The sequence below is a fragment of the Heterocephalus glaber genome, unplaced genomic scaffold (genome assembly GCF_053883595.1).
Source record: "Heterocephalus glaber isolate CG9 unplaced genomic scaffold, H.glaber_assembly_v1.0 deba00001457, whole genome shotgun sequence".
Lineage (NCBI taxonomy): Eukaryota > Metazoa > Chordata > Mammalia > Rodentia > Bathyergidae > Heterocephalus > Heterocephalus glaber.
This window is the reverse complement of record NW_028258305.1, coordinates 48,656,955-48,671,865: the sequence shown is the minus strand read 5'-3', so window position 1 is coordinate 48,671,865 and position 14,911 is coordinate 48,656,955. Positions and strand designations below refer to the sequence as shown.

Here is a 14,911-nt window from a genome sequence, read left to right as displayed (position 1 = left end):
ATGAGAGAGAGTTAGAAAAATGAAGCTGAATGTCTCTAGGGAAGTAATAATTGTCCAACTTTAATTTGAAAAATACTTTTGAGTTCCAAGAAATATTGTATGCATATTTCAATTTCTAACTGTACCTGAACTAGATTATCTGGAGATACTGATTCCCAATGGCTTTTTTCTTTTGTGCTTATTTTTAAATTATTTCATTGATTTGTTAAATATATAATATGTCAGGTGAGGATAGTGTGTCTCTCAGAGGTGAAGTTAATGCTCTGTGGGATTCTAAGAACCAGGATTGGACTTGAGTTCACAGTGAAGGACATGAAAAGACGTGTCTTGTTGCCACAGCTGCAGGTTCATTGCTGTCTGTCTCCCTTCCAAGCTGGCATCAAATCGGACAATGGGTAATATGCCCTCGAAGTCCCCTGGCTGTATTTCTGCAAGGTCTTCCATCTCAAACAAAGCTCATTAGGAGCAACATTTGTTACCCTATTGCCGCCCCAACTCCTCGAAGTTCCAGGAATAAAACAAATCAGAGATTTCAATGAATCCACACACTTGATGCAGGATTGCTGTGTGGAGTTTTAGACTTGCCTTTAGAGACCAATTCAGTCAATCATCTTCCCAATAGTTTCCCTTCCCACAAGGACAAGAAATACAATCCACCAGGGATCAAGGGGAAGGAAGTAAATTAGCTTTGTTTCCAAGTTATGGACCATTTAGTTGGAGCATCAAAGTTGGAAGACTACTTCTGTGCTGCTCTCTGACTCATAGGTTTGATTGCGGAGAGTTACATCTTTGCTTTGAAGTTTCCTCCATGTGTGTAAGGTGAAGCAACACAGCTGTCTGCCTCACCCACTGTATGGGTGTTTCGTGCAGAGAAAGGACATACCACAGTTTGGGCGGTGGTGGAACCACGTGGGTCAGACGTCTTCTCAGTGTTTATCTGGCTACTACTCTATTGATATGTGAGGGTGACCTCAGAGCTTTCTCCTAGGCCTAGTAGGGAGATGAAGCATCCTTGGACCGAGGAAGGAACTGGGAGGAGACAGAGATACAACGGAGGACACGGGTGGTGGGATCACTTCCCTTTCTACCCACCTTCTCTTCTGATGTCCAGGGCTTTCAGTCACAATTCTTGTTAGCAATTATTTGCAATAAGTCAGTCCTTGACTTAGAGCTGACACAATGGCGATCACTCTGTCACCTCTCCTGGTTTCTGTGTACCAAGAAATCAGGAAGACCTTGCTAGGCGTTTCTGACTCCTGTAGTCTCGGTCTGATGGTGACCCAGAGTGGAAACAGAAGGGTCTCCCTCTGGTCGGCCCTCACAGCTTCTGTGTGCCTGAGTGGCCCAGCCTGGAGCATGTCCACGGGGCAGCTGGGCTTCTTTCACGAGGACAAAAGGCCCTGAAAGGGAGTGTTCTTTCTGGCAATGTGGAAGTTGCATTGCCCTTTGTAGCTGAGATTTGGAGGTCACTCTATCCCCTTTTGGGTGCATTTGCTTAGTATAAGCAAGTGCAGTGTCTTAGTTACTCTTCTCATTGCTGAGACAAAATGCCCAATACCCACAAGTTAGAGGGGGAATGCTCATTGTAGCTCACAGTTTGTAGAGGTTTCAGTTCACAGTGAGGTAGCTCCAAGGCAGGGTGGCATGGCAAAGGGTCATCAGAGAAGAGAAACGGTTCATGACAAAGCAGGGCAAGCAAAAGGCAGCAAGAAACAAGCAAGTACCAGAGACACACCAGCCCACCTTCTGTACCCTTATTTCCATCCAAGCTCCCCACCCTTAGAGCAGTTAGCACTCACACTCAGGGTGGGGCACCCTTAATCCTACCCAGAACTATTCCAAACCAACCCGTGGACTAAGTTAGTAACCACACACCCTTGGTTCCAACATCACACACTCTACCTCCAGCCACCTCTGAAAAAGCCACCCTATGACCGCATGAGGCTTTGAGGGCCATCGAAACATAAGGCATGACACGTAGTAAACACACTCAGATTGGAAAAGTATTAGACTCCACCTCTTGATGGAAAAGTTTCTAGAAAAATGCATTTAGTTGGAGTGACTGTGGAAGGCATCTTTGGGAAGTGCTGTGGGCCACAGTCCTAGCCCTTGTGGGGCTCCTGTGGTCACTCATGTATCCCTCTCTTCGGATGTGCTGATTTTGTTTGCTCCTCACCCAAATCTTGCCTTCAGCTTTCTCTTGAGAGGTCAGAAAGAAGTGGAGACAGAGAAGTCACAGCATGAACTACACTGAGGTTGGTAAGGGTCACTGTGCTTGGAGGCAGGGCAATGTAGCCAGAGTGCAGTTCTCCTGGGCACTGGACGGTTTTCCTACACTCGAGATCTATGTGGTCAAAACCCTCAGATGCAAAATGGCTTCTGAAAAGTTGTGCAGGTTACTAGGTGATTAACTTTGGTTTGTGCCAAAACTTGACTAGTACCAAATAAATATTTGTGTTTTCTTATTGGGGAAAGACAATCTTTTGTCTTACAGAAGTGTGAAAAACAGACACCTGTTAATGACAGATGATGGAGAATTTGGTCTTGCTGAAGTTAGCATTTTCTTTTATTCTCTACTTCTAAATATGATATATCCTGCCCAACCCTGGAATGGAGACATGAATGGTCAAAAGCTAAACTCCTCCCTTTTCAATCTGATGTTAGACATTTATTTCGTTCTTATGAAATGAATGCTGCCAACAATCTCCTCGATGTTGGGTAGGGATGAGAGAGATGAAGTGGATGATCTCTATGCGCTCATCCTAACTCCTGACTCCTTTTCTGTCGGGAGAACAGTGCTTGTCTTGTCAGACAGCACAGCCTTCTAGAGATGCCGCTCTGAGACACACACACACACATGCTGCGTCCTTCCTGGGGGATCCCTGGGTCACTTTGAGCTCACTGCCAAGTTAAACCTACTTGGTCATGATGTGTGCTTTTTTGTTGACACTCTGCATTCTATTTGCTAACATCTTGCTGAGTATTTTTGTGACTGTGTTCATTAAGGGGATTGGCCCATAGTTTTTTCTTTTCTTGATGGGTCTGTGTCCAGTTTGGGATCAGGGTGATATGGGCTGCCATAAATGAGTTTAGGAGCACTCCATCCCTTTCAGATTCTTTCAAGAGCTTGAGGAGTCTTGGTGATATAACATTCTTAAAGGTTTTGTAGAATTCAGTACTGAATCCATCAGGTCCTGGGCTTTTTAATTGGTAGATTCTTTGTTATTTTGTCAATTTCATTGCTTGTTACTGGGTTGTTAAGCATATGTATCTCATCTTATGTTACTTTCGGTAGTTTGTATGTGTCTAGGAATCTGTCCATTTCCTAAAAATTTACTAATTTGTTGGAATATAATTTTTCAAAGTAGCCAATGTCTTCTGGATTTTGACAGTGTTTGTTGTGATTTCATTTCATCTTTTTCATTTCTAATTGCATCAGTGTGAGTCTTTTCTTTCTCTTGGTGAATCTGGCTGAGGGCTTATCTATGTTTTTTTAAATTCTTTCAAAGAACCAGCCCTTCCATTTGTTGATTTTTTTTTTTTTTTTAGTTTTTCTTTTTAGTGTCAATTTCATTGATTTCTGTTCTCACCTTTATAATTTCCTTCCTTAAATTTGGTTTGAGGCTGCTTTGTTGTTGTCTCTCAACTATTTAAAAATTTCTCATAACGTTATTCATTTGGGCTTGCCCTGTTTTCTTAATGTGAGCATTGTGTTAAATTTTCCTCTTAGAACTGCTGCCATTGTGTCCCAGAAGTTATAATGAGTTTTATAGTCATTATCATTAACTTTCAGAAATTTGAAAAATTTCTTTGATTTCTTCTGTGGGCCACTGGTTGTTTAGGAGTAGTTATTAATTTTCCAGGAGCTTCTACTTTTTCCAAAATCTCTTCTGTCATTGATATCTATTTTCATTGCACAACAGTCTGATGGTATGCATGAAGTAATTTCAGTTATCTTATATTTACTTAAACAGGCTTTGTAGACTAGTGTGTGATCTATTTTGACAAAAGTACCACATGCTGCTGAAAAGAATGTATACTCTGTCATAATACTCTATAAAAAGCTATTAAATCCATATATTTAAAGATGTAGTTCAGCCCTGATATTTCTTTATTGATTTTTTGTTTAGTTGATCTATCTTTTTGCAAAAGTGAGGTGTTAAAATCCCCTACTATGGTTGTGTTAGTGTTTATTTGATCTTTTAAGTTCAGCAGTTTTGCTTATGAAGATAAGTACCCTAATACTTGGTGCATTTATGTTTACCAATGTTATCTCTTCTTGTTGGATTGCTCCTCTAACTGGTATGTAGCCATCTTCTTTGTTTCTTCTAATCAGTTTTAGCTTGAAGTCTAGCATGTTTGATATTAGAGTTGCTACCCCTGCTTGCTTCTGGGGTCCTGGTGCACAAAGTGTTTTTTCCCACCCTTTAAATTTTAGACTATGTGTATCTTTTTGAATTAGATAAGTTCCTTGAGTGCAACAGGCTTGGATTCTGTGTTTTGATCCAGTCCATCAATCTGTGTCCTTTAATTGGAGAGTTGAGGCCATGAACATTGAGAGATGCTGCTGAGATGTGTTGGTCATTTACTATCATTGCCTTCTTTATCTGTTGGTGAATCCTTTGTTTTTCTTTTCCTGACAATTTTTGTTGCTCTTTATCCATTGACCTTATTTGGAGTTTTTGTTTCCTTTGTGTTTTTAGCTGTGTGAATTTTATTATTTCTGTTGAGAATATCCTTAAGTATTTTCTTGACTTTTTGTTTAGCACATATATATCTTTTGAGATGATCTATTTTGAAGGATAGCTTTGTTGGATAAGTTAATCTGGGTTGGATGTTATTTGCCTTTAGGGCTTAAAATACTTCACTGCAAGTTCTTCTGGCCTTTTGGGTTTGTGTTCGGAAGTCTTCTGTGATTCTAATTGGTTTTCTTTCATATACAAGTTTTGTTTTTCTCTGTTTTCAAAATTCTGTGGAGTTTTTGCTAGATATCTTGCAATTTATTGAGAGTATTCCTTGGTGGGCTTCTGTTTTTCATCATATTTGTTTGGTGTTCTATAAGTGTTGCTTACTGGTATTTTAAACTCTTTTCTTCTATTTGGGAAATTTCCTTCTATGATTTCTATAAACATGTTAGTAAATCCATCTATGTTGTCTTCTGTTTTTTCTCTACCTCCAATTCACCTCAGATTGGTCTTCTCATTGTCATGTAGTAGCTGCTGAATAATTTTCTCTTGTTCTCTTATTTTGTTTGTGGCTTCTTTGAGCATTTCATTCTGATTCTCTATTTTATCCTTAGTTTCAGATACTTTGTCTTCACATTGGTGATATCTGTAATTTATAAATTCTATACAGTTTTTTATTTCAGGTATTTCTCTCTGGCATCTTTTCAAGGATTCTATATCCTTGTTGAATCTGTCATTCAAGTTTTGAACTATTTTGTTTAGCTTGCTCAGTTTTTTACTTATTTCCCTAAAATTCATCATGGACATATTGAGTAAAATTGCTGTGAACTTTTGTTCATTTTCTTTTTGAACACATTTATTTTCTTCATCCCTTTTATAAACTTCTGAAAAGTTCTACTACCTGGTTTTTGCTTTCTTTCCCCTTTATGACCCCTTTCTCTGTCTTAGGAGAGTTAAGAGAACTCAGAATTTTCTATTGCCTTGCTTCCTCATGTTCCTATGTCTGTCTGCCTGTCTGTCTGTATCTATCTATCTATCTATATCTTTTAAAATACATACCCCGTCTTTCTCCCCTCCTTTTGGGGGGTTAAGTGAGGAGATTTTGTGGTTTATATGGAGATTATTAGTAGGATGTTGCTTCCTCATGAATAATTTTCAGCTTTATATCTTCAGTGCTAGTATTTACTTCTTTTGTTATTTACTTTAAGTAATTTGAACTCTGTCCCTATGTTTTTCTGAAAGAATTACTTTTGGTTATAACAGCATCAACTGATTCAACCCTACAACACTTCTATCTGATAATCCTTGCAGTCACACTTCCTCTCTTTGTCTGTCCTCTATAAGCATTATGACAGTGTATTATTTACAGCTGTCCTGCTATGAAGTAGTTGAAGTGGAGGGGGAGAATGGAAGGTGTGTGGATGAGGAGTGTCAGACATTAAGGGGGAAATTTGAAGTGGGGCAGGTAGTGATAGATGAGAAGAAAAGTCTGATGTGGTGCTGATTCTATGGGAATACTTTTAGCTGAGTTGAAGGGTTAGTATTGAATTTTCAGAGGATATTTGTGGGGACAAAGGTGAGATATGGCCAGAAGGTGGTTTACTTTGAGATTGAGGAAGCTACTTGGTTGTCAGAGCCTGGTGATTGGGAGAACAATAGCCTAGGTAAGATACAGAAGAGCCAAAGGCTTAGGATGGGGGACACCAAGGGTCAATACTAGAGAAGACTGAAGTGACAATGGAGAAGGTGAGAATGAGGGACTGAAGCTTAGGATGAGAGTTTATGTATTTGGAAATAGAATACAGAAATATAGTAATAGGGTTTGAGGTGAAGAAATTAGGGAGCTGAGATGAGGGAGAGAACATAGAAACCTACTAAATTGGGGCCAAAGGAAGAAAAAATACTCAAAAGTAAAAACCTAATTAACAAAAACCCCATAAAAGAACATAACATAACCCCACATTAATAAACAAACTAAGAAAGAAACAAAACCTGAAACCTATAAGGTGTCTGATGAGAACACAAATTAAATACTTCAGTGAGGCAGAACATGTCATTCATATGTGGCCTCTTTGCCAGATAGTCTGAGTGCTCACACCCCAGTAACCCCTCTGAAACTTCCACTGCAATACTGAAGCCATCTCACACTCAGGACTTCTTTCCGCCAGTTTGCAGCCTTGCTTGCAACATCTGATCCAGTCAAAGTTCCTGGGTTAGGAACTCTTGCTGTCCCTTTCCCTGGGTGTGACGGTGGAATCAACAGACAGATTACTGTCATGAAATTGTCCTCTGAGTCAGGAGTATTCCTCTTCAATCAAATCAGGTAGGGTAGTAACAAGCTAATCCATTACAGTGGTGTCTACCAGGGCAAGTTGAAAAATAGCATAGCATAAGACCCAATTTAGGATCTTCCTTTAACCCAGAGAAGAAATTTATGTTTATAGTTTAAGAGTCATAACTACCCAAGTATTGACCCACAGCTAATACGCACTAAATTCGATAGCTATGTCTCCACTAATATTTTTTTAAAGCATTCAACAGTAATTTATAGAATCAATTATGTAAAGCTCAGGGGGGTGGGTATCAGGTAATGCCAGAGTGGGGGAACAAAAGTAAAAAAGTTTTTTACAGAAGTCCTCTGCTATGTGGTATGGGAAGGAGGAGATAGGGGAGCAAAGGACCCTAACCGTGGTAGAGGTACGTTATATACATAGATGGGGCTAACAGGAATACGCCATACAAAACTATTAGTGAGAAATGGGGGTGAGGAAACATTCTATGACTAATATAAGTATTAGGGAGAAAGCTAAAGGTAGACAAGAAAAGGGGGAGAAAAAGTAAAGAAAAATGTAGAAAGGATAAGAAACAAGAGAAAGAAGTCAGGCAAAAAGATATGGATAAAAGTAGAAGGAATAAACCCACTCTAAACTATATTGGAAGAAAAAGTCAAAAAAAGAAAAAAAGGGGAAAATAATGGAATAAAATGGGTGGGGCAAAAATGAACAGAAGGAAGAAAACAGCAAAGAAAGAGAAAAGAAAGAAAGAAAGAAAGAAAGATTTATTTTCTGTTTTTGATTTATGGCTCCTTTCCACAGCCCAGGGTTAAGGAGTAGAGCTCAAGCCAAAATGTGTCTCTGTTCATGTTGGAATGTAAAGTGGCAGTCCACCGCAGAACCATCCTGGTGTAGATGTTCACGCACAATGGGATCAGGGCACCGATGTGACCTCCCAGTCCTGTGTAACTCCTGCTGAGCCTGGCGTCCGACCCCAGGAGCCAGTTCATGTTCCCAGCTCCAGCCCCTCAGCAGCACTCCCTCCGGCCTCCTGTTCTATCCCAGGCTGTCTCCTGTGGCTGTCCTTCAAGGAGCTGCCCTGGGACCTAGGTTTGAACGCTGAGCCCTTCCCTACAGTGGTGACCCTGCGGGCTCCCCTGCGATTGTGGTGGCGGGCGCTGGACTGAGGTCACTCACCAACTACTGACTGTGGAGGGCCACTCTGGGAGCAGTGTCCTGGGTTTCCTCACAGGTTCCAACTGCCACTGATTCTCAAAGTCCCAATGGAATTGTCTATGAGTGAAAAGGTTTTAGTTCCACTTTGTCTCTCAGATGGTGGCTGGCTGACTGCTTTCAGTTGCACACAGCTTGCAGAGGGTTCCCTCTCTTATCCCGCTGTGTCCTATTTCTATGTGTCATTTAACCCTTTTTTCCCCTCTTTTTCCAGTTTCCTCATGGTCCCCAGGTAGCCTCCACTTTCTTTGGTTCCTCTACAAGCTACTGTTTTCCAGACTCTAGATGCTTTGCCTGAGACAAGCTTAGTTGCTGGCTCTCACTACTCTGCCATTTTTTCTATAGTTTTTGTTTTAATGAAATAAGATTTAGAAAACTAATCTGGGGAAGAATTATCTATTGTGTTGAGACATAATTTGGGTTTAAAATTTTTTTTTCCCTTTTACTGCTCAAAAATTTCATCTTTTATCATTTCCTTCTGGCTTAAAGAATTCTTATTAGCTACTACTCATTAAGGTATCTTTGTTAAAGAAATTCTCTTAACTTTCTTTTGCATGAGAATGTCTTATTTCTACTTTCATTTCTGAAGAATTGTTTCACCAGATATAGATTTATAGTTGACAGTTCTTTCAGCACTTGAAAAATAATTTCCTATGTCCCTCTGTCTTATTCCAGTGGGAAATCTACTGTATTTCAAATTGGCATTTCTTTATGGATAACACCATGTTTGCCTCTGGTCACTTCCCAGATATTATTTTCAGTGTTCAGAAGAGTCTTGGCATGAATATCTTAGATTTATCTTATGTGAGGTTCTCTATGCTTTTTATATTTGCAATTTGTATATTTGTACCTCTTTCCAAATATTGGAAGTTTTAACCATTATTTGTTAAAGTATGGGACTATGATGATAGATTAGATTAGTTATTGCCTGAATGAGACAGAGGCCAGCTGTTCGGGTTAGGGTTAGGGTCTCCTGGAGTAAAATTCTATGTAAGCCACTTAGTAGATAAATTAGGTAAAATTAATCTTTTTTTGCTTCATTTCTTTGAACTTTGTCTATGAAATTAGATATGATGCCAGATCATACTGATTCTGTTGTTTTGTTCAGCAACTCTCCTGTTCTTATTCTCTCTACATAGGCACATATCATTTTATTTGGGAAATTGCTTTTACCCCACTGGATTTGGGGGTTGCCAATCATGATAAATCACTGCCCTCTGCACACTCTGTCAACATGGATTACATATTCCCCATTCTAGAACATAAGATACACAAAATAGTGGCATTGCCTCATTCACCCAAGAGCCTGGAACGATGCCTCACCCATGAGAGTTTATTTGTTGCATGTATAATATCAATGAATAATGACTCAAATCTCAATACTGTTTATTTCCCAGCATTGTGAAGTTGACAAAATACTTAGAGATTCTCAGTACAAGCAAGCACCTGGTTCTGTGATGAAAAGCAGAAATTTCTTGCATCTACAGTCTTAAATTTTCTCTTTATATACTCTCTCTGCATTTTTGTCCTCTTCTTTGGCCACATCTGTCTCACCAGCTGTGTCTAATGTAGACTACCTTGTCCACAAATGTTGCTAGGCTTTCTTATTTCTCTTCTCTTTCTCAGGATCTATTTTCTCTCCTTTTGTTTATACCTGTTTGGCTTTTTTTTCACTTTTCATTTTTTGGTACCGGTAATCAAACCCAAGGCCTCACGCTTGCCAGGCAGGTGCTACACCACTGAGCTACATCCCCAGCCCTGTTTATAACTGTTTTGATTCCTATCTCTGTCCTTTATTTCTATTTAGTTTCTATTTTTAGTATCCTTTTTTGTTTTATATCTGTTTTTCTTCCAATTATTTCTGTTCTTTATCAGATCATAATGGTATTCTAACATTTATTTTTTATTTGTTTAGTGTTTATTCTTTATCTTGTGGGACAAAGATTTATCTTTTCTAACCGAAATAAGTCATTTAATATATTAAAATTAATTATATAATTTTAATATACTGTACAAATTTACATATTAAATATAGTTAGATTAAGTAATAAGATCAAGTGTATTTATATAAAGAATATAATTTTTTTTTCATCTCTGACTTTTGATTTACTCTTCTGGTAAACATAGATCCATCACAAGTTTTATTAAGCTAGGATTACAGCCAGAGTGACTGTGACACCAGGTCTCATCGGAGACCCCTGCAATGGATTCTGATCTCCTGCTCTGGGCTATGATGCATGGCAAGAAGAAAGACTCAGAGACAGAATTAAAGAGGCAGAGATGGGGACCTGGGATAGCCAGTGCTAAGCAAGCAAAGGCTTAAGCAAACAAAGGCCCTGATGAGCCAGAACCATCAATATTCATTGGTGACACAGTCATTGTTTAATTGGGGTAAGGGGACTATGTGTGATTGCTAGGGATATGTTGCTGATGTAGGCAAGGCTTGTAAAAGAATAGACAAAACATTCTTGTGTTAGGCTGGGGACAGAATTTGAGTGAGAGTCACTGACCTCAGCTGTGTGTTATCTCATATGCTTAGGTCAGACTCACTTCTTAAAACAACCCACCTGTGGGGTTAACTTTTCACAGCCTGCACTGCTTACAGCACACTTTAGGGATGATCAATAGGGCAGCCTCCTACAACATCTGATGACAGTAATGTTGATTAATATCCATACGCCTGAGCATCTGGTTTTAGGGAGCTAAACAGGAAGCAGCACTCAGAACCTGGGTATTTATTGACTGATGATATTAAATATGCACATTCAGAATTTTCCAAATGGAAGAACACAGTGTGGTCAAGCGTCTGGCTGTGTTGACAGACCTACTTCTAGTCCTTTGTTCAGCCCATCCCTAGACCTCAATTCTGCTCCTGCACTGAAGTGAAACAGCCTGGTTCCAGGGGAAGAGGAGAGGGTGACTGCTGTCTTGTGTCTGTTGAAGGACACAGATGATGAGGCTAGTTTGCAGGACCCCAGTGCTGCAGGACCCTGTGGCAACCCATCCTTGGTGTCTGTCCTCGGCATCTGTCTTTCTCCCATTACAGTCACAGAAGAACATTTTTCTCTTACAGTCAATACAGTGATCTCTTTCCTAAGAGTTTTCAACTGTGAGCCTTGGCTCTCACTAGGAATGAAAATCCTGTTTTTTGGACCCTGGGATACTCGATCATCTCAATTTCTGCCCTGATATCCACCCCCTACCCCTGAAAACATGCTCAGAACATGTGCACATTTGATTACAGGGTTATTTGAGTATTTTTCTTCTCTTTAGATTACCCTAAAAATATTGAAATTTGAAAAGATCTTTCAAAATATTTATGTGACATTTTGCTGGTGTATACCTAGAGAGAATACATTTACATCAATTAGATAATCACTTAGACTAATTGAACTCAAATGCAACAACTTTTTACTTTGCATGTATAATTTTCAAATACAAATTCTAGTGCATTAAAATAGATTATTTTTTTCAAACTTCAAATGTGTTCTCTGGGGACAGCTTGTAAAGTTTGATTTATAGACTGTAAATATACTCACATAATTTTGCAACGAGGAAAGAAAATCTGAGACCTACAGCATTAAAAAACAGTTTCATTCTACAAAATCTAAATGTGGGTTACTGACATGCAATTTCCAGGATACTCAATTAATGAAGTCAACTAATGCATCCTATCCTTTGAAGTTGCATCAGCAGGAACTACATCAGCCTTTTGAGGGGATGTTTATAGCTTTTGTCAATTTAAGGAAAAAATTGACTGACAAGGGCAGCTGCTTGTGGGAAACAGTTTGCACCCAAATAGGGTTGAACCATAAGACTGAACAGATGTTGTTCCATCTTCTGAGTGCCTGGAATATGGCATGATGTTTCACTCACTTTCCTATCAGCAAAGCTGAAAGCAAAGTCTCTGGGAATTGTCACAGGTGTCTCACTCATTCTCCAGTTGCTGTGCCTCTCAGTGAGTTAGCAAAATAAAATGACCTGAAGTTAAAACAATAACTAGACCTAGGGGATGAATTGAAATCACTTTAAAAATATTATAGCTAATTTTGGCAATGGGAAAAGCAAAAGAACAAGAGTGGAGAATAGGACCTCTTGTTTCCAGAAGATGGAATTATGTCTGTAGTCTTTCCTGAAGATGTCTGTTTTCTAGCTCTCCTTGCATTATAAAGTGGTGTAACTACAACAGGAACCAGATATACATGAGTTCCACTTACTTATGGCCCTACACAGATGCATACCCAAGGTAGGTCATCATGGCTAAGTTAGTGAAGGAGAAGACATCTCACTTTCTGCTTTTTATAATGAAGATCTGTACACCTGCTCCATAAAATTAAATAAAATGGTACACATGAGAACCTGGAAGGAAGCTCCTCTGCTGCCATCCCAAGCTCCTAGGGCAGAGAAGCTGAGCCAGTCCCAACATCCAGAAGGAAGCTCCCCTGCTGCCATCCCAAGCTCCTAGGGCAGAGAAGCTGAGCCAGTCCCAGCACCCAAAAGGATGCTTCCCCACCGCCATCCTAAGCTCCTAGGGCAGAGAAGCTGAGCCAGTCCAAGAACTCGGAAGGATGCTCCCTGCCTCCATCCCAAGCTCCTAGGGCAGAGAAGGTGAGCCACTTGGGGGCCAGAAGCAACCCCCACCGACGTGGAAATGAGAAGACACATAAACAAGCCTCAAAAACAGACTTCTGGATCACCTACAGAAACCCCAAAGGGAAATGAGCTGGAATACTCTGATACTCAATCACCTGGACTCTCTGAACTGGCAACAAAAGAGGATCTGGGAAAAATAAAACCAGAAATAATTACTCAGATAACAGCAAAGATTTTGCTCATGGTGCAAGACATGATTAATGAATCTAGAGAGGACACAGATAAAAAAATAGAGGATCTGAGGAATATGATGGAATCCCAATATAGGAAACAAATGGAATCCATAAAACAGATACAAACAGATTTCCAAGAGAATAAAAACTCCATTGAAAGTCTGTGCAGCAGAATGAACCAATGTGAGGATAGAATTTCACATATAGAAGATAAGATTGCAATTAGTGAGGAGGAAAAGAAAAATTGCTTTAAAATTGTAAGGGAACATGAGAAATCAATCCAGCAGCTGTTAGACGATGCAAAGAAGAATAACATAAGACTGATTGGAGTCAATGAAGAAAGAGGAGAGAGTGCAGATGACATAAAAAAACTCTTCACAGAAGTGATGGCAGAAAACTTCCCAAGGAGGGGAAAAGAACTTGACATACAGATAAGTGAGGCATATAGGACTCCAAATAGCCTTGATCAAAAAAAATCTACACAAAGGCATATAATAGTTAGGATTCCAGAAACCCAACAGAAGAACAAAATTCTACAAGCAGTGAGAGAAAAGAAACAAATCACATACAAAGGAAAGCCCATCAGAATCACAGCAGACTTTTCAATGGAATCCTCAAAGCAAGAAGAGCTTGGAGTGATGTATTTCAAGCCCTAAAAGAAAACAGCCTCCAACCCAGATTGATGTACTCTGCAAAACTGTCTTTCAAAATCGATGGAGAAATAAGATGCTTTCATGATAAAGAGCACCTCAGGACCTTCATGAATATCAAACCGGCGCTCCAAAAAATTTTAGACAATACCCTAGGAAAAGACAATGAGGATCACAACCCCAGGAAACCCAGCAGAATGAATCCATTGGGTGTGACAAATTAAATGCAAAGGGGGAGAATCCAACACAAAGAAAAAGTCATGACAAGGCTTTTAAAACTTCTAACTTCATCTCCCTAATGAGTGTATAATTCAATCTTGTTATTGTACTGATTAGTATTTTTCTGATTCTAGAGTTGCACACCTTTCCTTGTGCTATACTGGCTATTTATCATCTTCTTATGTTTACTTTTTAATTGGGTTGTCTATTAATGAGCTCTAAGAATTCTTTATATATTCTGGTCATGGGTTATATGCATTGTAAATATGGTCTGTTTAAGGACTACTTTTCATTTTAATGATGTCATTTAAAGTTCTAAATTTTGATGGAATCTCATTTATCAATTTTTTTCTTTTATACATCATGTCTTTTGAATCCTAGGTAGTTCTTGCCTACCCTGAATTCATAAACATTTTCCCTTATAATTTCTTCTTAAAGGTTTATACTTTTAGGTTTTCATATTCGGTTCATAGATCCCTTCAAGTTATTTTCATGTATGGAATAAAAAGATTGAAGTTAATTTTTTATATACGGATACCAGGTGTTCTAGTGCCATTTGCTGAAAACACTATTTCTTCCTTGGCTCTTGAATTGAGTTTATATTCTATAAAATGTTAATGTTAAATAATCTTTCAAAACTCAGTGGATTATATATGTGTGGTTCTATTTCTAGATTCTCTGTTTTATTCAAATGATTTATATGTCTTTCCTTACACCAACACTGCCTTAATTACTGTAGCTTTAGAAGAAGTCTTAAAATTAGGTACTAAATGTCTTCCAACACTGGTTTTGGTTTTTTTGTTTGTTTGTTTTTGTTTTTTTAACTTTTCTGGGTCCTTTGTACTCCTACATAATTTTTAAATTTCAATATCCAATTTTTCATTCATAGTAAGTATATACAGACCTGAATTTTTATATATACCTTAAAAAAATGGTACACATGATCATCTTTGTTGTAATGCACATTTTCTATGCTGTAAAATACAATGATAATATGAAAATCCATCAGTTTATTAATTTTCCAG

At 38.8% G+C, this 14,911-nt stretch overlaps 1 protein-coding gene across 9 annotated transcripts in view; it reads left to right on the top strand.

The window, feature by feature from the left end:
• The window catches only part of Kcns3 (potassium voltage-gated channel modifier subfamily S member 3), a 357,419-nt gene that overhangs the window by 304,314 nt on the left and 38,194 nt on the right, over positions 1 to 14,911 (top strand). The gene's annotated exons all lie outside the window — the stretch shown is intronic.